The sequence below is a fragment of the Pteronotus mesoamericanus genome, unplaced genomic scaffold (assembly GCF_021234165.1).
Source record: "Pteronotus mesoamericanus isolate MK-2021 breed Mesoamerican mustached bat unplaced genomic scaffold, CSHL_Meso_final scaffold_85, whole genome shotgun sequence".
Taxonomy (NCBI): domain Eukaryota; kingdom Metazoa; phylum Chordata; class Mammalia; order Chiroptera; family Mormoopidae; genus Pteronotus; species Pteronotus mesoamericanus.
In genome coordinates, this window is record NW_026555329.1 from 22,087,425 (window position 1) to 22,108,211 (window position 20,787).

The window sequence follows — 20,787 nt, forward strand, 5'->3', positions numbered from 1 at the left end:
AAGCAAGTTACCAAGGATCCATAGCTTGTAAGTTGTAGAAACAGGATTGGAATTTAGGCAATTGGGACAAGAGCACTTAAATCACGTGGCACCAGGGTTTCTCCAGCTTCGTGCTAGTGACACTTTCACTGGATAGCTCTTTGTTGTGGAAGATTGACCTGTGCATTGTAGGATGTTTAGCAGCATCTTTTACCTCTACACACTAGACGCCAGTAGCAACCCCCGCAGTTGAGACAATCAAAAATGTGTCCAGACATTTTCAAAAGTCTCCCTTGTTGAGAACCATCATTTAGTACTGACAATCCTCACAGCCTGACTCTGTCATAGCTCTGACCACAGTTCCTGTCACCAGATTCCTTGAGGTTATAAATAGATTGGTGTAGGCATTAAGCAAGTTAATATGTTATAATGCTCAGGAAAGTTTCATGCACATAGCAAGCACTAATAATATAAGTACTAGCTATTATTGGTCCAGCCATCAGCCATGGCTAGCAGTAGGGGCTTTGTAAACAGTCAAAACATGAGTCTTGTCCAAGCAGAAATGTAAATCATCAGGAAAAAAAAATTTCTTTTAGTGAGTTTTTATTAAAAAGTCATTCTGAGTATGTGATAACTTTCCCATTCTTGCAATTAAGGCTTTTGATTTGAATCTTGGGTATCCCCTGCCTTGATGTAATCAAGCCACTGGGCTCATTGAGGAACGTATCTCATGTCAAACAGGCAACGGGTGAGGAAGAGAAAGGGCAGGCTTGCACAGGGGCAAAAAAGGAGGCCAGGTTGATGCGTGAAGAGGCGAAACAGTAAAGGGAATCATCATATTTTGTTGCCCTATTGCTCATAATGAGTCTACAAGTAGGTGGCCGTCTTTAGCTGGTGACTGAACAGGAAACCAGAAGTAAGTGAGGCTGGAGTATTAACACACCTACGTAAAGTAAGCACTGGGGCTCATTCCAGAAACAGGCACAAAGGGCTTTCAAGACACCCAGTGACTCTGAGACACGAAGGCACCCCCGAGATGGCTTGTGAACTGTTAGGTAAAGTCCACCCTAAGCCTTCACCACTAAAACTAAGACTGACAGACAGGGATCAATGAAGTCAGCTACTTGAAAGCAAAAAAACATTTAAAAAATTTAGGGAACATGAGAATACAGGACATGTGAAAGGATTTTGCCATTTTCATTAAAAGCATTGTGTCAGCTTGGTAATGTTTATAGACACAGGAAAGCCACAGAGCTGTGAAGAAATCTATTCACTGCAGTGAAACGGCCACTTTTCTATACACCCATTTAACTTTTCTAAGTCTCAGTCTCTTTACCTGAAACCACAGCCATGTCATACAATACCTGGTTTTACCTTTTTCACATATAATATTTAATTTAGTTCTCTTTATACTTTGAGAGATGGGTACTATTGTCCTTAATTGAGGCTCTGAGAGGGTAAGTTCCTTATTCAAAATCCCATAAACTGCCCTGGGTATGCCAGGCTGTTTCCTTCTGCATATGAAACAAGACAGAATGAGAGACAGGGAAATTATTCTTCTGGGATGCAGTTCAAAAAGGACCATCAACCTAGGGAGAAGAGCCAAAACGGGCTGTGGGGTTATTTTAGAACAGGACACGGGTTCTCAATTCGGGGGGAAAAGTGAATTTTTAAAAGCTGTGTAGCCTATCTTGAGGCACATTTTTTTTGGATTTGCAAACATTTTAAAAATTTGCTTTTACATGAAAAGCCAAGTTTAAACTCTTTGCAGAGCACACTGTTGGTTCCCTGAGTTATGGAAGGGTCTGTGCTTAGTCTATGGGCTCCATAAATATTAATGAAGGCCCAGATAACAGATGACAGCGGCTGGGGTTCTGGGCTAGTTCTCATGCCTTATGTTTCCACCCAGGAGGGTTGGCTATGATTTCACATTGAAAGAACTGAGCTTCACAATACAATATATAAGTCTCAGTGATGTATGTCTTCCTGCTACTGAACAATGAACTCTATGCAAACTCCTAGCTAAACACACACGCATGCACACATGCACATTGAAATCAGTAAAAACCAAACTTGTTGAATTTATGCAACTGTTTATTTTGTGTCTGAATTTCATTTTTGCCCCTGGGACTACATTTTTGCATTAATCTGATTATTTTATTGATGTCTAAAAAGTCTAGATTTGGTGCTTTCTGGGAAAAGTAGCTACTGTCCCTAATTTTCTCCACCCTGCCCCAAAGTGTCCCATACTTTTTTTGTCTCAGTGACTCCTTCACCTCCCCCCATCCACATAGTTCACCTCTTAGTTCACCTGTCTTCTGTTTATTCACCAGACTACGGATGTGCTTTTGGCAACGGTCCTCTGTGTCTGCATGTGCCTTCCCGGCAGGTCCGAATACATATGCTGCTACTGCTGGTTAAAGGCTGGGGCGCCATTTTCAGACTGAATGGAAATGAGTTGCCCCAGGCTTCTGTCTTGCATTCACATTGCATTGTCCATAGGAATCATCTAGCTGTTTGGGAATGTAAACAACAAAGCAAATCCAACATATCGTATGCCTGTCTATGAACTATCCTAGTCACTGTGCCCACACAGCATAATTAGCTTGGAGTCACAAAATTATACTGAAAATTATGAAGATACTTAAAACAATGACCATTCACAATTTTACTTTTAACAGGAAATAATAACTAATATCCAGGAACTGTAAAAGACAATTAATTTGGCAAAATAATTATCTGACTATAACATGCCTTTTCCTTCTCGAAGCATCTTTGCATTGTATTTAGATATTTTTTTCCTGTACCTTGGAAAGGCAGGCAATAAATATCTAAATATTCTTTTTTAAACAATGATATATACATGATACTTCTCATTAATGACTTTCTACAAGAAAATATGAGAACATGTTTCAAACACTCTTAATCTTCAAATCAACAAGTCTACTTCAAGAAATTTACCCTTAACATGCTATAAATCTGTGCAAATAAATGTGTTCAAAGTGTTTTATAATAATGAAGAAAGAAACTGTACAACTAACACTAAGAAGCCATTTGAGAGAATGGTGTAGAACATAGTTATGGGCATAGAAATTTGGGCATAATGTGTTGCTAAGAGAAAAAAAGAGGTTTTTAAAAGAAAATGTGTATTTCTGTTTGTGCATGCACATACACAGGAAAAAAATACCCAGAGAGATATTTATCAAAGTATTCAAAGGGTTATCACTATGTGTTAAGATTAAAGATTATTTTTACTTACTTCTTTATACCTCTTTTTATGGTATAAGCTGCTTTGCAAGAGAATAAAAGTAAAACTAGTTAAATTTGGGAGGGCGAACACATAACAATGGGGGATGTGCAAATATTAAGGCCAAATTGAAATATGTTAAAACCAACCATGAGAATCTATATACCACAGAATCTCAGAGGCCCGGTGTAGTGATTAAAAATCCCCTCTGTGCTTACCCAAGCCCACCAGCTCGGCAGGCATTAGGGGAAATCATGACTGGAGAAGGGACTTGGAGCTTTTTCAATGGTGTCACTCCACACACAGGCTTGTCTCATTAGTGATTTAATATTTGCCACCTCCCCCTGCCTTCCCTAATACTCATGGGTAGGCTGCTGGTGACTGATGGTCTCTACTGCCAGAAAGATGAGCCGAGCTGTCAGGGGAGTGGAGGTGAAGATGAAGAGGGGTGTGTTCCTCCAGGCCGATGAAATCCGGGAGAGCGTGCCCACGCACCACGTGCCTACCGCATCCAGACATGCATTCACTCATTAGGACACAACCAGGTGAAACGTTCAAGGCAGCCATTTAGCCTTCCACTGCAAAGAACAAAACAGGCACAGAAAGTAAAACCAACCTTTACTTTTTTCTCTCTTTCTTTGGCTCTTTTTTTTCTTTTCTCTCTCTCTTTCTCTCTGGCAAATTTCAAACATTTCTTATAACCTGCCATATGGGCCAAGCTGTCCCTGGAGAGAGATGCTAAGCCTTTCTGAGTGGCATGTGGTCATATTTAAATATGAAAGCTCCCCTTTCCCCTGCATCCTGGTTCCAGAAATGGAGTAAGTCCACTTTGCACATTCTTGGCCACAGGCATGACCAGCATCCAGTTCGTGCCTCCCAACACGTCTGCAAGCATCTCCAACCTGATTGCTCCCTCATTTCTTATCTCTCTTGGGCTCAGACACTCCACCAGGCATGTGATGGGCCAGTTAAAGCTGCAAGCCAAGGAGAGACAGAGCATGTAGATTTTATTAAAAGGACACATGACTCCATTGAAGAGGAAATGTTGTCATCCTGGTCAGGCCTGGATCCAATCTGTGTTGGAGAACATGAAAGGACCCCTGGCTACAACAAGGAATCACCACATGCTCATATAACCTAGTCAGGTACACGGCTATTTCTTGCCATTTTCTTTTTTCTTGTATGAAGGTTGCCATCATTTCACACACATTTGGCATTGATAAAGGTAGTCCTGTTACTACCTGTCTCAGAGGGATAAAGGAGCAAGGAGTTTATAATTGGGTTTCGATAACTTTGAAGTTACTTCTGCAAACCTCTCTCCACCCTCACTCTATCCTCTTTATGTGACACTTTTCTCTTTAAATATAAATATTATGTTTTTCTCTGTGACACACAAACATACAAAGTCTGGACAAATAGCCAAGGGGCTGAGACCTCTGCTCCATTTTTGAGTGCTGAAAACAGAATTAGGAAACTCAAACTGTGACCCAAAGCAATTTGGAGGTGAGCCATCACCAGGTTATGAGATGCAGGTGAAGCAACAACCCACTCAACGTGTTAGAAACCAGGAGTCGGGGACAGACCCTGCAGCCCCAAGTCGGGAATCCCACTACTCACTGATCCCAGGAAGCCCAGCCCCCTCGCCTCCACACCCAGGCGGTGATGGCCTGTGAATGGAGACAACGAAAACCTGGCTCGCAGTGCCATTGTTTATTGCTGCTGTTGCTTATATGTTTTCAACAACAAGCTACAAATGAGGTTATTTCGTGAAAGGTTCATTTCCCTCTCTGTGTTGTTGTCATGACACTCAGTGGAGAAAAGGAAACAGTTGGAGACGCAGTAACTACATATGCTGTTGGATTTTACAGATTGTCTCCCTCCTGCCAGAAGGGAATTCTGTGACTTTCACCTCTCAGGTATGTTACAATGTGTTTGAGAAATACAAAGCGGATAGAACAAACAGTGTTCACCATCCAACTAATAGACTAACGGAGCACTAGTAGTTGGCAATGACATTCACAGATGTAAACCTGCAGTGCGGAGCCAACACAGAAACAGAGAGATTAGTTCCATTTCAGTTACAATAACAACAGGCACCGGGCCCACGCGTTTGTATCTTAGTGGTGGCAGGGGACGGATCGCAAAGCAAGTCTAGAGTCAGTGATCAGACAGGAATGAAGCCCTCCTCCCAAAAATCAAAATGAAATAATTGCCAGTGGCGGCTTGCCCTAGGTTCTAAGACTTAAGAGGCAAATATTATTATTATTTATTTATTTTTTTTGCAAACGGAGCCACGAGGAAGCAAAATGAAAATAAATTGCTCCAATTCTAGGCTTTCTTTGTGCCTGGGTGCTGGCTCTATTTTACACAATCCTCAGAAGAGTGGATGGTTCAAAAACAAAACAAAATTGAACGTGTTAAAGGGCCATATTTTTATTGCCCCGAATAAAACAAGCCAGGTCTCCCAAACAGGTGTCCAGAGTGTAATAAAGGCCTTGAGACTCCACCTTGTAACATTTCTAGTATTTCCTCTCTACAGTTAAGTCAAAACACAAAGACCCCAAGTTGCAATAGAATTTTCTAAATTAACACTACACCCAAAAAATAGAAATCAAAATTGAAAACTTTAAAAAAAATGAATATGTATTTAGCTTTTATGCCAGCCTGAAAACAAGCGACCCTGAAGAGGTCTGTTCACTTGGAGTTGATGTGATAGTTTGAAATCCACCTCTTCCTACCTCTGCCAAGTTAACCCCACCCGTCCCTTCCACTCCCACTCATGGGCCCTTTATAATTTCCTTCCTCCTTTACACCCAGATGCCGAAGTGAAGTGTGAAAAACTGTTTAAGTACTCTTAACTTACTTGGAAAGGAAACTATCTGGCCATTTTTTATATTCTATGATATTAAAGTAATTCATCAGAGTTTGTGTTAATGACAGTAAATCTCTCCTGCTGACAAGCTGTGGTCAATTATCCTTTCTACAGCCTTTTAAAGTCGAAGCACTAGGAAGTGCGTCAGCGTTGGAAACTTGTGGCTTGCTAATTCAAATGAAACAGTCAACCAACTGGAGAAGCTCTTTCAAGGCTTCAGCACCGTGCTCCTCCCACAATCGGCTCTCCTGGGGCCTGCAAACGCTGGGGCCCTTCCGCTGGAATTTACATGAGCTCCATGAATGGAGGAAATAGTTTAAATAAAATGGTGTGTTATTTATCCCTATAATGAGTAGTTTGACGGGGACAATTAGGAAGGAAATTCTACAAGCCTGAACTCCAGTTACTTATTACTGCCACTGAAAGTCAATTAAAGTATCTAGGTAATTACAGGGATTGGGATCATCTGTCATCTGGCAAATCATATGAGAGGGAAGAGGCACTCAGTTTGTTTTGAAGGTGTGTGATCTCATCTTCGTTGTGCTGGTTGACTTTTGTACAAGGGAGTGTGTGAGGGAGCTTGCCCCACACCGCGGAAGACCTGTTCACCCGGGAGTGCAACAGAAATGTTTGCTGGATTTCCATCCAACCTCAGCTGCTCGGCAAGGAGCAAGAGTCGGCCAGGTGGTGGGTGAGGAGGGGCCTGCCCTGCCAGATCCATCCCCCAGGACATCTCTCCTCAACTCCAGAGCAGCGGCACCTTGCTCCTCCTTGGCTCCTGCTATGCCAAGACCTGTTCCCTTGCCTACTTCACAGTGCTCTCTACCACTCTCCAGCACCTTCCTCAGGCATCTTGGTCACCTCACTGTCTCACAGATGTTCTCACCACAATTTAAACCACTGCTGTGTTTTTTTTCATCCTGTTACTTCAGATGTATCATGTCCCTCTCTTCTGCCAAGCCAAACCCTCTTCACCCTTCAAGGCCCAGCCAGAGTCCTGACTCCTCCTTCATGTGGAATCCAACACGAGACTGCTCCTCTGTGACTTGCCTGTGAAGTCCCATGTTTACTGCACAGTGGTCCTCAGACTGTGAATACCTAGCAGGGGCTACAGCTTAAGTGGGGACTTTGCATCTGGGAAGCGATAGCCTCCTGATCTTTGGTTTCTGTGGTTGCTGTAGTTTAGGCTCAGGTTTGGTGAAATGTCTTCATCAGGCCTAGCTGGCATTCCTTTAACTGTCCACTCCTTCATTTATTCCTCAGCATGTTTTGAATGGCTTCTTAGAGCAGGACACGAGACCTATGGCCTCTACATTTGAATTCAGTGCTTCCTCTCCTACCACGTCGCCTCGATGGGAAACTGCATTAGCTCACACCGCCCTGCACAAATTGAGGAGTCTCTCAACACTCATCATTCCTTCTTTGGCTCATGTTGCAGGGAAATAGTCATAAAAACACACACAAAATTAAAAATGAGCTCTTTCCCCCATGGTTCCACATGGCTCTCCTCAGAGCACTCTCAGTCCAAATGAGAAGACAAAGAGAGGAAAATATTTTCAAATGATCTCCAAATGACTTGTTTTACATAAGGTTCAAGTTTAGTTCAAGGGATGGGCAAAACTTGGGTCAGCCAGCTATGTTAGGGTCAGCCAGCCATGTTTGGGTTGAAGCAAGAACACTTGCTGTTCTTCACATCCCAAGACAGATATTGGAATTTTAACTTTCCTTCTTGCAGCCTCTTTATATTCTGAAAGTTCATTTCATCTTAGAGTGAGGCTTCCCTGAGGACCTATTATCTCATTCTCCCTTTTCATGGCATGTCCATTTGTAGCTCCTGTTCCGCACCTGTGGTGTTTAGATTTCATTTTTCCACTTGCATTTGCCACCAACATATTGTTTGTGTAAAAATGAACATGCTGCATGTGTCCAAGGAAACTGATCAGGAAGAAACAGGAAGTCTGACTGATGGGAAAATCCACCAAATGTTTTCATGAAAGCTTCTCACTGTTTTCTGAAGGAAATATTGCCTGTAAGAACGCATTGAACATAGAATATTCTCAGGCATCAAACATACAGGCAAGACTGACAATTTCAACAACATCAGATCAGATCAAAAGGTGCTTGAAACCCTTCAATGGCTCAAGCTCTCTTACCACAGTCAGCACATTGCATTGAATCTTGTGCCTGTATTGTAACACCCACACGACCAACAATTAGAGGTGCGTTCTGTGATGGTTCTTTACTGTCTCCTGGTTGGGGTTTTCAGGCCTAAGCATCTAAAATCAGACCTCACTGGACCCACCACATTATACGCACACATACGCAAAGTCAGACCACTTTTTAAGTCATCAGATTGCAAGGCTACATGCTTGATGAGACTCCTTCTCCTTTAAACTGAGCTTCACGGCCAATGATACATTAATTTCGACCACAAAAAATACATTTCCTGACATCTGTTATTACATGGCCCAGAACTAGGTGCCACTAGAACACAATGTCCTCCTCACAGTAGCAGCAAAGATGGTCAGGGGTCATCCTGGGCACTTCCCCGTGGAGAGGAGCCCAGCTGAGCCCAGGCCGTGCCTGCTTTCCCCTGGATGTTGGTGAAGGCAGTGGATGAGGGTGCTGTGGTAGCCCCTGAGGCCTGAATGGAGATGCAAAAGTCTGAGATTAGAAGACTGAATCATACTCTCTCTAATACCAATAGTTCCTCCCCCTCTGTTAACGGTGCGACTCACAGGAACTTTTCCAGAAGCAAATGCTATAGCCAGAAGCGTGGGTTATATGGCTTTTATGCTAGTCTTGGATTCTCTAGGAGCTCCAGTATTTTTATTGGGGAAAATTACATTTTGAAACGAAACCAACAAAAATAAGGTTTTCTATTCTAACACTTAACCAGAATAGGGTCCATGAGAGCAGGTCAAGGTGGTCCTGCGAATCCTGAAGAATGGTTGTAGTAGACTGGATCACTCTCAATGGGTGCTGGCGAGGCTGCCAAATTTGCTGCTTCTGCGTTTGGACCCGTCGTCCTCGGCCTCCATTAGGAGCTCTCATTGCCCTTGTTAAGATCTACAGTTACAGCCATTCATGCTCCAAATGAAGAGGACATAGAGGCATTAAATGAAATGTCTTGCAAGCGAGGTGATCCACATTTCGTGATTTTCTGCAATACTTGTGGTCATTGCAGGCCTGATATTAATCTTTTGTTAGGCCTCACAATGAAAACAAACGTTCTTGTTGCATAACCATCTGCTCCATAAGTGGAGTGCTTTTAGCTGGCTCTGTGAAAGGCCTGGGCATTACTTTAAAGAACTTCCTGCTGGAAAGCCTCAGCTGAGACACCCGTTGGCTTGGATGCTGCTGCTAATCCTCATAGCCTGTGTAAGCACACAGATTAATTATCCAAACAGGCCCTGGACATATTGAACTCATATATAGAAACACCAATGGATTATGTATTCTTTATAGTGTCAGTTTTAATTTGCTCTTCTTCTTAAGAAGGTGCAAGATGTACCTTTTGATGACATCATTGATACTTGGAGTGGCTTCCTTAAAATTAGGTGGGGGTGTCATAATAGCATGCCTTTAAAGATATTCATATAGTCTGACAAAACTGCCCATGTCTTTTTGATAAGCAGAAAAGACGATGGATGTGACTCTCTAACAGCCTTAATTTTGCTAACACGGTCAAACCTCGGTTCTTGAACATCTTGGTTCTCGAACAATTCGGTTCACAACCAAGTTGTTCATGGAAAAAAGGTCTCAGTTGTCTAACAAAACTTTGGGTCTCGATTCTCTACATGAAAGCTCTCTCATGATGACATCTGCATGATCAGTCACTTGTCTCTCAGGCAACAAACCAAGGAGATTTGGTTTTGCAACAAATTGCTTCTTGAACATTTTTCTGGAACAAATAAAGTTCAAGAACCGAAGTTCCACTGTACTCTTAACAGCAAAGATAAAGTTTAACCTGGGAAATTGAACAACTAACTAATGAAAGTATCTCCCAAAGAAATGAAGATCTGACAGGTTTTTTGAGAAATGAATTCATGGTAATTAAAACATGCTGTAATTCTGCTGCAAAATGAGTTTCAATTTCAGAATGTGTCTAAAAATGACATTGTCCTCTTAAATGACATTCTCTAGAAAATCTTTTTGAAGATTTCACTCATTTGGATCCAGAAAAGTTAATTTTCTTATATTTAAATTATAGCAGTTAACTAAAATGACCTATGTGGTGCTTTCTATTTTTATTAACATTGCATTATTGTATGCATATCTTAAGTCTTCATGCCTCCATGAAGAACGAATGTATCAATGCCAGTTTTCACATGTAAAAATTATATGTCCAATTTCTTTATTTTCAAAAATAAAAACATGTCTCCGCACCACAGTATTGGTCAAACAACCCACTAGTCAAATAAAGGTAGAATTTTTTTTTCAAACTATTGTTGCAAATTTTTGTTTGTTAGAGGAAATTAATTTTAGAGGATTTTTGAAAATACCCTGAAATGATGTGGAGCCAGGTCTGGTAGATAAAGTGGGTTATTAACTTTGTAATAACATTTTTGGTGATTTGTAACTAATGAAGAGACCAGTTTTCCTTTTGGCTCAGAGATGACTCTACCAATGAGCAATTCTGAGAATGTTTGGAGAAGGGGCAGTACCAGAAGAAGACATGGGACGTGTGGCCTCACGCGTGACTGCCTTGAGCGACTCTCATGTGAAGATCAAGATTATAAGATGTTTACTTGCATTAGTTCAGGAACAGGGTGGGATAGGTCATGTTTTAAGTGCCTGAGTATCAAAGGTGAGAAGATTTATTTCCTTAAGAAATAATATTGCAAACAATATTAGAGTGAAATTATTGTAAGATCACATATTAGAGAATCTTAAGTACTTTTTATTTTCTAGGTTAAAGAAAAGAAAACCCACACACCCAACATTCCTCTCTATGCCCGAGAGATTAATTTCTCACCACATTGGGTGATATTAGCAAAGTCATTCTGTGGTTAATCAAAAATTTTAACGCAAAGGATATATGATATGGGAACACTGGTATATACGTGCCGTCATTAACTAAGAAGTGTTTTCTTTATGCATAAGTAACAGTAGTAACTGAGCAGTTCATTAAAAATAAGGGGGAAAAAAAGCCTGGAAACTTGGCAAAGTCTTTGACTTAAAAATGCTGATGTTAGTTACATTGGTATTAGTGCATTTATCTGTTAAGATACATCAAAAGAAAATCTGTCTGAATCTATCTGTTTTATAAGTTTATTGATGGTAAAATGGACCTAAAATAAGCTGAATATATCTAATTGTACAATTTAATAACTTTTGTCATATGTAAATATCCATAAAACTAACAGTACAATGAACACATTCGTCACCTTAAAAAGTTTCCTCATGCCCTTTCTAACTCCTCCCTCACAAGACAACCAGCAATTTGCTTTCTATCACTACACATTCTCACACTATAAGATTTCATGTAAATGGACTCATAGAATCTACTCTCTTTTGTTTTGCTTCTTTTACTCAGCATAACTATTTTGAAATTCATCCATGTTGTGTATATCAATATTTTCTTTCTTTTCATTACAGATAATCCTATTTATTCCAGATATTCCGATTATTTATTTAATTTATTTTTTTAAATGGTAACAGTATGTCTCATTAAGCTGTACCTTAGTACAGGCGCTGGGGCTTGCCCATGCTCTTGATGTACAAAGCCCAGTTCTTTTTGAGCAATGACACCAGGAAATTGACAGCTAAGTGGATGCTGTAGACACGCTCATCATCTGTCATCTTCATGTGGCCAACAGCCACTGCCAGACACAACATCTTCTTCCCCTGGAATTTGATTGTGGATTTCACTCCGTCAACTTTGCCACCACATTCTTACTCTGAGACAGCAAAAGGGAACTTGCCAGCCTTACGCAGGCCTGGGCCCAGGATTCATGGGATCTGCTTGATCAGAGATTATGAAGCCAAAAAAGGCATATTTCTTGGCCAGTTTCTTGACCAGTTTCTTATTCTTGTCGAGTTTCTTCAACACCTTGATGTCCATGGTGGGCAGTAGTGGGTATTCACAGCCAGGGCCTTGTCCCAGTGCTGCTGGTTCCCCAGAACACAGATGGAGAGCTTGGGGCGGGGAGTGGATTTAAGCCTGACAGTTCCTGAGAGCATTTGTCCTGATGGTCACAGTTCTCCAAGCTGATCTGTAGCTCCACTGTCTCCAAAAACTTTCAGTGCTTGTGCTGGTTCCCGTGCAGGACTTCCTGCCACCTTGTAGAGGGTGTCATGAGAGACTTTGCTGCTCATGATGCCATGTGCCACAAAAAACGGTTATTTAATTTCATTATACAGACATACCACAATTCCTTATTCATTCATCAGTTGATGGCCGCTTGAGATGTTTCCAGTTTTTTATTATTATTCATGAAGCTGTTATGAACATTTATGTACAAATATTTCTATAAACATACATGTTTTCTTTTCTCTCTTGGGCTATACATAGATAGGTTGTATTTAACTTTTTAAAAAACTGCTAGTTTTCCAAAGAAGTTGTACCATTTTACATTCCCATAAGTGATATATGAGATTTCTGGTTCCTTCATCTCCTTGCCAACACTTGCTACAGTCAACTTTTTTCAATTTTAACCATTCTAATGGGTATAAAGTGGTATCTCATTGTGGTTTTAATTTGCATTTCCTTAATGGTTAATAATGGTGAGCATCTTTTCATGTTTTATTTGGCATCCATATTTCTTTAGTGATGTGCCTGCTCAAATCCTACCAATTTTTATTAAGTTATACAATGTCTGTCCACAAGGTAACCAGCTATGCAATATGAAAAATGGAGACATTTATTGAAGAAGATACAAGATACAAGAAACACTGTTCATAAAACAATGACACCTCAGTTCCTTTCAAAGTAGGCACCTTGAGACCTCACTCAGTTCTCCCAGTGACTCATCCACTGTTCAAAACACTGCAAAATCCTTTGTTGGAATAGCCATCAGCTGCCTTATTGAATTTTCTTGAATCTCATGGGCAGTCTTTCAAAGGTGATTTTAGTTTTGGGAATGGTCAAAAAATTCAGGGTGCCTAATATGGACTTTAGGGGGGCTGAGTCACTGGGCGATTTGATGTTTTACCAAAAAACTCTGCATGAGATGTGATGCATGAGTGGATGTGCTGCTGTGATGAAGCTGCCAATCACCAGTTGCTCATAGCTACAGCTGTTTGGTTGTACTGCATTACTTGGCTGACAAAGAACACTGAGGTAGTGCTCCTTATTAATTGTCCTGGAGGGGTGTACTCATTATGGACAACACCTTCCCAATGAAAAAACACAATTGACATGATCTTGACCTTGCTGCGACTTTGCCGTGCTTCTTTGGGTGTGGCGAACCAGGTGACTTCCACTGGGATGACTAGGCCTTCATTTCCAGATCACAGCTGTAGACCCATAATTCATCGCTAGTAATAAGCCTCTTGAGGAAATCTGCTTCATTGGTAGTGGTTTGAATCAAAACATTAGTAACTGCAACATGATGTTCCTTCTGCTTTGGTAGCTGAAGCTGTGGAATTAATTTTGCCACAACATGTTTCATGCCAAGATCCTGCATCAAAATCTCCGACACAATAGTTTTTGGAATCCACAGATCAGCTTCCAGTTCTTGCATTGTCAGTCAGCGGTCTTTGCTGATTGCGGCCCATACACATTCGACATTCTCCGATGTTCTGCTTGTTGCAGGTCTTCCAGAATGTGGATCTCTTTCAACAGATTCTTGACCACCTTTAAAGCATTTATGTCACACTTTTATTTGCACTGCACTCATTGCATCATCCCTGAAACATTCTGAATCATCTGAATAGTTTTCATGGGGGAATGTTCAAGCTTAATGCAAAATTTGATGCAGATTTGTTGCTCTACTCACACGCTCAGTCATTTTGAATGTGACAGCCACCTAGTACACATGCTCACCCAACAGCGTCTACCACCACCAATGACTAATACAGTGAAGCTATCATTGTTTACACATGTACATTCCAGTCCACTCTCCTTGGCTGCCAGGTTACATCGATGTCACACAAACCGTTTGTGCTATATTAACAATAGCTGGGCTTTTTCTGGACTGGAGAGTGGACTAGAATGTGCATGTGTGAACAATGATGACTTCACTGTACTAGTCAGTGGGGTGGTAGATGCCGCTGAGTGAGCATGTGTACTGTGTGGCTGTCCCATTCAAAATGACTGAGAAAATAAAGCAATGAATCTGCAGCAAATTTTGTGTTAAGCTTGAACATTCCTCCACAGAAACTATTTGGATGATTCAGAAGGCCACAGCTATGGGCAGCTGATAACTGGCAGCTTCATCATGACAATGTGCCTACTCATGAATCATGTCTGGTGCAGAGTTTTTTGGTGAAACATCAAGGCACCCAGGTGACTCAGCCCCCCTATAGCCCAGATTTGGTGCCCTGACACTTCTGCCTCTTCCCAAAACTAAAATCACCTTTGAAAGGGAAGAGATTTCAGAGTGGCGATGAGATTCAGTAAAATACAAGGGAGCAACTGATTGTAATTGGGAGAACTGTGTGAGGTCCCAAGGTGCCTACTCGGAAAGGGACTAAAGCGTCATTGTTCTATGTACAATGTTTCTTGTATCTTGTATCTTCTTCAGTAAATGTCCCTATTTTCCATATTACATGGTGGGATACATTCTGGACAGACCTCATATGCAGAAAATCCTACAAAATCTCTAACTTAGTATAGGAAGGATGGGTGATTTATTAAGTTATATTGGAATAATTGGTTAATAAGGAAGAAGTACAAATAGCTCCTTATCTCAAACTATATGCAAAAAGCAATTTCAAATAGAGTAACATTTAAAGAAGAAAAGCACATTTCTAAACCTTTAGGAAAAATATAGTTTTTTATGACCATGGGATAGGGAATGACTTCTTAAATAAGACACAAAAACTGTAAACAATAACAATAATTTTTTTAAAAAACTGACAAATGTGACTAGATTAAAATAAAAATCTTTTGTATGACAAAATACACCACAAATTAAATAAAAATATAAGCCACAGATTTACACAGTTACATGCAACACATACATTTGCACCAAATATATTTTAAAAATGCCTATATATCAATTTAAAAAGACAAATGACTCAATAGAAAATGAACAAAGGATATAAATTTGCATTCAGAGAAGAATAAAAATGTTCAGTTAGTATCTTAAAAGATGCCCAATCTCAATTGTAATTATAAAAAATCAAATTAAAATAATAGCATCATACTTCTCAGCTATCAAATCAGCAAAAATTCAAGAGCTTAATCAGCCTAGTGTACTTGACCTGTCACCTCTAGGAATTTAAGTCCACATGTTACAAAGAGAAAATATCATTTTTGCCAACATAGTGCAAAACAGTAATATAAATATTCCACAACTGGACACATTGAGATAGTCTACTGTAGGTGAAAGAACAGTCTGTCGTTCATTGAGCAAGAGCTTTTGGTACCTCTGTTTTTCGACTTATAAATTCATTCACTGATTTCTAAAGAAGATACACAGGTTTCTATCCCCTTAATTCTGGGTCTTCATTCTCCTCAGTTTTTTGTAAATTCTCCCATTGATTCCTCTAGAAAGCAAAGCAAGCAAGCAAACCACATACCTCCTTCATATGTTTCATTTCCCCAGTCTCTAGTAAGTTGTACATTTTACTATGGATAGCATTTATTAAGCATGAATATATGGGTTCTCCCGTACATAAATTGAGATGCTCTGCTTTTTACCCTCATGTTTGATGTAATAACCCTGCCAGACACATGGCAAACAAAAGTACACTTTGGGCCCTGGCCAGTGTGGCTCAGTTGGTGGGAGCGTCCTCCTGTAGCCTAGAGGTTGTGAGTTTGGTTCTCAGTCCAGTCATATGTTTGGGTTGCGGGTCTGATCCCCAGTCTGGGCAAGTACAGGGGCAGGGGTTGATGCTTCTCTCTCGTATCTATGTTTCTCTCTCTTTCCCTCTCCCTTGTGCTGTGTAATTCCCACTTGATCTCTCTCCTGATAGCTTAAGGTTTCTCTAACCTTCTTCCCAACTCCTGTTTCCCCTGATCTCCATCTCTGGTATCAATATGTATGACCCAAGGACAATCCTTCTCCCTTCATCCTTTCCAATCTCTCATCCCTCCTTAAGTCTATTCTCCACTTCCTGGCCTCTTCAGACACAGATGGAGACAACTTCCCCTTCAGTGAGAGGCATAGAACATTGGACAAGAGACAATGTAGTGCAGTAGTTTTAAGGCACAGACGTGGCTCTATCACTATGTGTCATTGGACAAACCTTAAGCATTTTGTGCTTCAGTTTTCTCATCTGAAAATAAGAATAAGAGCAGTACCTACTTCATAGGATTGTGGCAAGAATCAAATGAGTTAATGTATGCGAAATCCTTAGAATGATATCTGGCACCTGGTGCTATTTTTTTGTTCTTTCTCAAGTGCCTTCAGAACCCTCGTTTTAGGATGACTCAATCAACAAATGCAGGTGAGGAGAGAAGATGGCGGAGGAGTGAATGGGAGTCACGCTGACCTCCTCCCAAGACCAAACTGGAATTGCGACTAAATAGTGGAGTAATCACCTGGAAAACAATGGAACGATAGTGGGAGAGGAGCCTTGGTGCTGCGGAGAGCGGATTCGACTCTCACACATCCCAATGGGTGAGAAGTGCGGTGGAGGCTCGAGAGGGTGGGCTGGGTGCACTGGCACCAGAGGGACATTGAAACAGCCAGTTAGCTTCCCCCGAGAAGAACGGGGTCTGAACCACAAACAGGGACCCCAAAACTACAGCAGCTAAAACCAAGAAAATACAGATAAAACGCAACCCTGAAAAGCTTAGGGGCACTCTCTGCCAGAGACAGGTGGCTGGGGATGCAAAGAGACATTTAAAGGGCCAATGCAAAAATTGCAGTGGCAGCCACCCTCCTTGATCTCTGGGTAGAGGCGACAGCAGGGTGGGCTGCTGCCTGGGAAAAGACTGGTGATGAAAACTTTGTGAAGAGAACTGAGATGGCGGCCCGTGGAGCCCCGGAGATAACGCACCTCCCACTCTGCAGCTACCATCTCGCTCAGGCATAAGGGAATCAATTAACCTGCCTTTTGTGCGCTCTGCACACAGCTTGTACACGTGTGAGCTGCGGGGCTGAGTGCAGACTGGCTGGGAGAGCCTTGAGGAGAGACTGGAGATGGAGGCATTGGGGAAAGAACGGGAGGAGGAACCGGGGAGCCCCGACTCCCTCCCCGTTCAGTAGTCTCCATTGTGGGCTGGAAAGGCGCGCCCCCAAAGAGGCAGAAGAGGGGCGCGCAGGAACCAGACTGCCTGTGATTGAAATGCAGGCCGCACAGGTGGTGGATCCTTGGCCGAAGGGGTCACAGAACTGCCCAGAGACCCCTGAGGAGAGACTAGAAACTGAGGCATTGGGGAAAGAACGGGAGGAGGAACCGGGGAGTCCCGACTCCTTCTCCTTGCCGTAGTCTCCATTGCGCGGGAAGAGGCGACACCCCCAAAGAGCCAAAAGCCGAAAAGCACACATAGACACCCCAAAAACACCCAGTGCAGGCGTGCACACTTGGGCCGAGTGACCGGCGAGGGTTGGCGAGCGTGTGTGTGACCCGCGCGGGCTGGTGAAAGCTTGCACCAGCCCTCAAGGCCTCCCACAGATTGGCACCAATAAGGCCTGCGAGGGAGTGCACAGAGCAGCAAAGGCAGGCGTCAATTGACCTGCCCGCCGCGATTGCGGAGCGGCCTACAAAATTAGTAGAGCTGCCCAGAATCCCTGGAGGAGAGACCGGAGACAGGATAAACTGGAGAGTCCTGGAGCTGACTTCCTCCCATTTCCGTAGTCCCCATTTGGCGAGGGCAAGCAACGCACCCAAAGAGCCAAAAGCGGGGAAAACACACAATAGAAGTCCCTAAACTGACCAGAACCGGGGAGCTTGCCGGCCAGGGAGGCCAGATGAGTACTCGAGGTCGCGAATAAGCCCCCTGGTCTGGGGCAAGCACATGCAAGCCCAGGCAGGCGGGGGATCCTGCTGCGCCGGCAGCGCGCTCAAGGAGCCAACGTGAGAGTGCAGAGCGATCCCAAAAAATAGCCCAGCCCTGACCGAAGGGGTCACAGAGCTGCCCCAAGCAGGAGTCAGACAGTAGACTCCTGGAAGGCTCAAACAAACAACCCAAGGTCCTATAGGGTCAACAACTGACATCATCAGAGGCAGGCCCAGAAAGAAAAGTAAAGGACAAAAATACTTAACAGACTCTCGCAAAAATGGGAAGAAAAAGAAGTTCCCCCCAAATGAGTGGAAAAGGGGACTCCCCACAGAGAGAGCTAAATGAAATAGAGGCAAGGGAACTACCTGATACTGAAATCAAAACAATGGTTCTAAGGAAGCTCAATGAGCTCAGCCAGCTCAAAGAGAACTATGAGAAACTGCAGAGAAACTATCAGGATCTTACAGCAAACTATATCAGCCTGGAAAAGGACATAGAAACTATCAAGAAGACACAAGAGGATATGAAGAATACCATTTCTGAATTGAAGAACACAGTAGAAGGAATCCAAAGCAGGCTGGATGAAGCTAAGGATTGAATCAGTGAGATGGAGGATAAGGTAGAAAGAAGCTCCCAGAAAGAACAAGAAATGGGAAAATGACTCAAAAAGAATGAAGAGGCATTTAGGGAAATGCAGGACAACCTGAAACATAATAATATCCGTATAATAGGGATACCGGAAGGAGAAGAAGAGGAGCAAGGGACAGAGGACCTCCTTGAAAAAGTAATGATGGAAAATTTCCCTAATTTGAGGAGAGAAAGGCTCTCATGGATCCAGGAGGCACAGAGGACCTCACTCAAGAGGGACTCAAAGAGGTCCACTCCAAGACACATCATCATTAAAATGGCAAATGTCAAAGACAAAGAGAGAATCCTCAAGGCAGCAAGGGAGAAGGAGAAAGTAACATACAAGGGGGCCCCGATACGGCTAGGAGCTGGCTTCTCAACAGAAACACTACAAGCCAGAAGAGAATGGCAACAAATATTCCAAGTCATGAAAAGCAAGGGCCTACAGCCAAGGCTGCTCTACCCAGCTAGGCTCTCCATTAAAATAGAAGGGGAAATACGGAGTTTCCCAGACAAAAGAAGACTAAAAGAATACATCTCTACCAAACCAGCACTCCAAGATATGCTAAGGGGACTGGTTTAAGCAGATGAAGGAAAAGAATGAGAGAGAGAGGAACACAGGTACAAAGAGAAAAGATGAGTAAGTTTCTATCAGTAATATCTCTCAATGTGAAGGGACTAAATGTCCCAATCAAAAGACACAGGGTAGCTGATGGATAAGAAAACATGACCCACACATATGCTGTCTACAAGAGACCCACCTCAGAGCAAGAGACCTACACAGATTGAAAGTAAAGGGATGGGAAAAATATTCCAAGCAAATGGGCATGAGAAAAAAGCCGGGGTTGCCATACTTGTATCAGACAAAGTAGATTTCAAAACAAAGGCCATAAAGAGAGACCCAGAGGGGCACTTTATCATACTTAAAGGAAGAATCTATCAGGAAGACATCAACATTGTAAACTTATATGCTCCCAATATAGGAGCCCCCAAGTTTATAAAGAAATTGTTGGATGACTTCAAAAAAGATATAGACAGCAACACACTGATAGTAGGGGATTTCCACACCCCACTGTCAAAAATGGACAGATCTTCCAAACAAAACATTAATAAACATATCGTGGCGCTGAATGACACACTGAATCAAAGAGACTTAACTGACATATATAGAACCTTACATCCCAAAGAAGAAAAATACACATTCTTTTCAAATGCTCATGGCAGTTTTTCAAAGATAGACCACATGATAGGACACAAAGCAAACCTCAGCAAATTCAGGAAAATTGAAATAATACCAAACTTTTTCTTGGACCACAAGGCCTTGAAACTCGAAATCAACCTCAAAGAGAAACTTCAAAAACTTGCAAACTCGTGGAGACTGAACAGTAGACTATTAAACAATGAATGGGTCAATAATGAGATAAGAGAAGAAATCAAAAAATTTCAGGAAACAAATGAAAATGAACAGACAACAGTCCAAAACCTATGGGACACAGCAAAGGCGGTCCTGAGAGGGAAGTTCATAGCATTACATGCTTCCCTAAAAAAGATAGAAACATTTCAAATAAAATACCTAACACTGCAACTTCAAGAACTGGAGAAACAACAACAAATAAATCCCAGAGCAAGTAGAAGGAAGGAAATAGTCAAGATGAGAGCAGAACTGAATGACATAGAGACAAAAAGAACAATTCAGAGGATCAACCAATCCAGAAGCTGGTTCTTTGAAAAGATAAATAAAATTGACAAGCCTTTAAACAGACTCATCAAGAAAAAAAGGGAGAGGACCCAAATTAATAATATCAGAAATGAAAGAGGAGAGATAACAACTGATACCACAGAAATACAAAGGATCGTCAGGAACTACTATGGACAATTATATGCCAAGAAATTTGAAAATCTTGATGAAATGGACAAATTTTTAGAAAAGCATAATCTTCCAACACTAAAGGAGGAAGAAACAGAAAGCTTGAACAGACCAATAACAGCTGGGGAAATTGA

At 41.9% G+C, this 20,787-nt stretch overlaps 2 pseudogenes; one reads left to right on the forward strand and one right to left on the reverse strand.

Annotated features, from left to right (window-relative positions):
- Positions 1-8,869: 8,869 nt before the first annotated feature.
- On the forward strand, positions 8,870-9,706 carry LOC129063143 (magnesium transporter NIPA2-like; annotated as a pseudogene).
- Positions 9,707-11,783: 2,077 nt separating this feature from the next.
- LOC129063068 (60S ribosomal protein L10a-like) lies at positions 11,784-12,419 on the reverse strand (annotated as a pseudogene).
- Between the last annotated feature and the right edge of the window lie 8,368 nt (positions 12,420-20,787).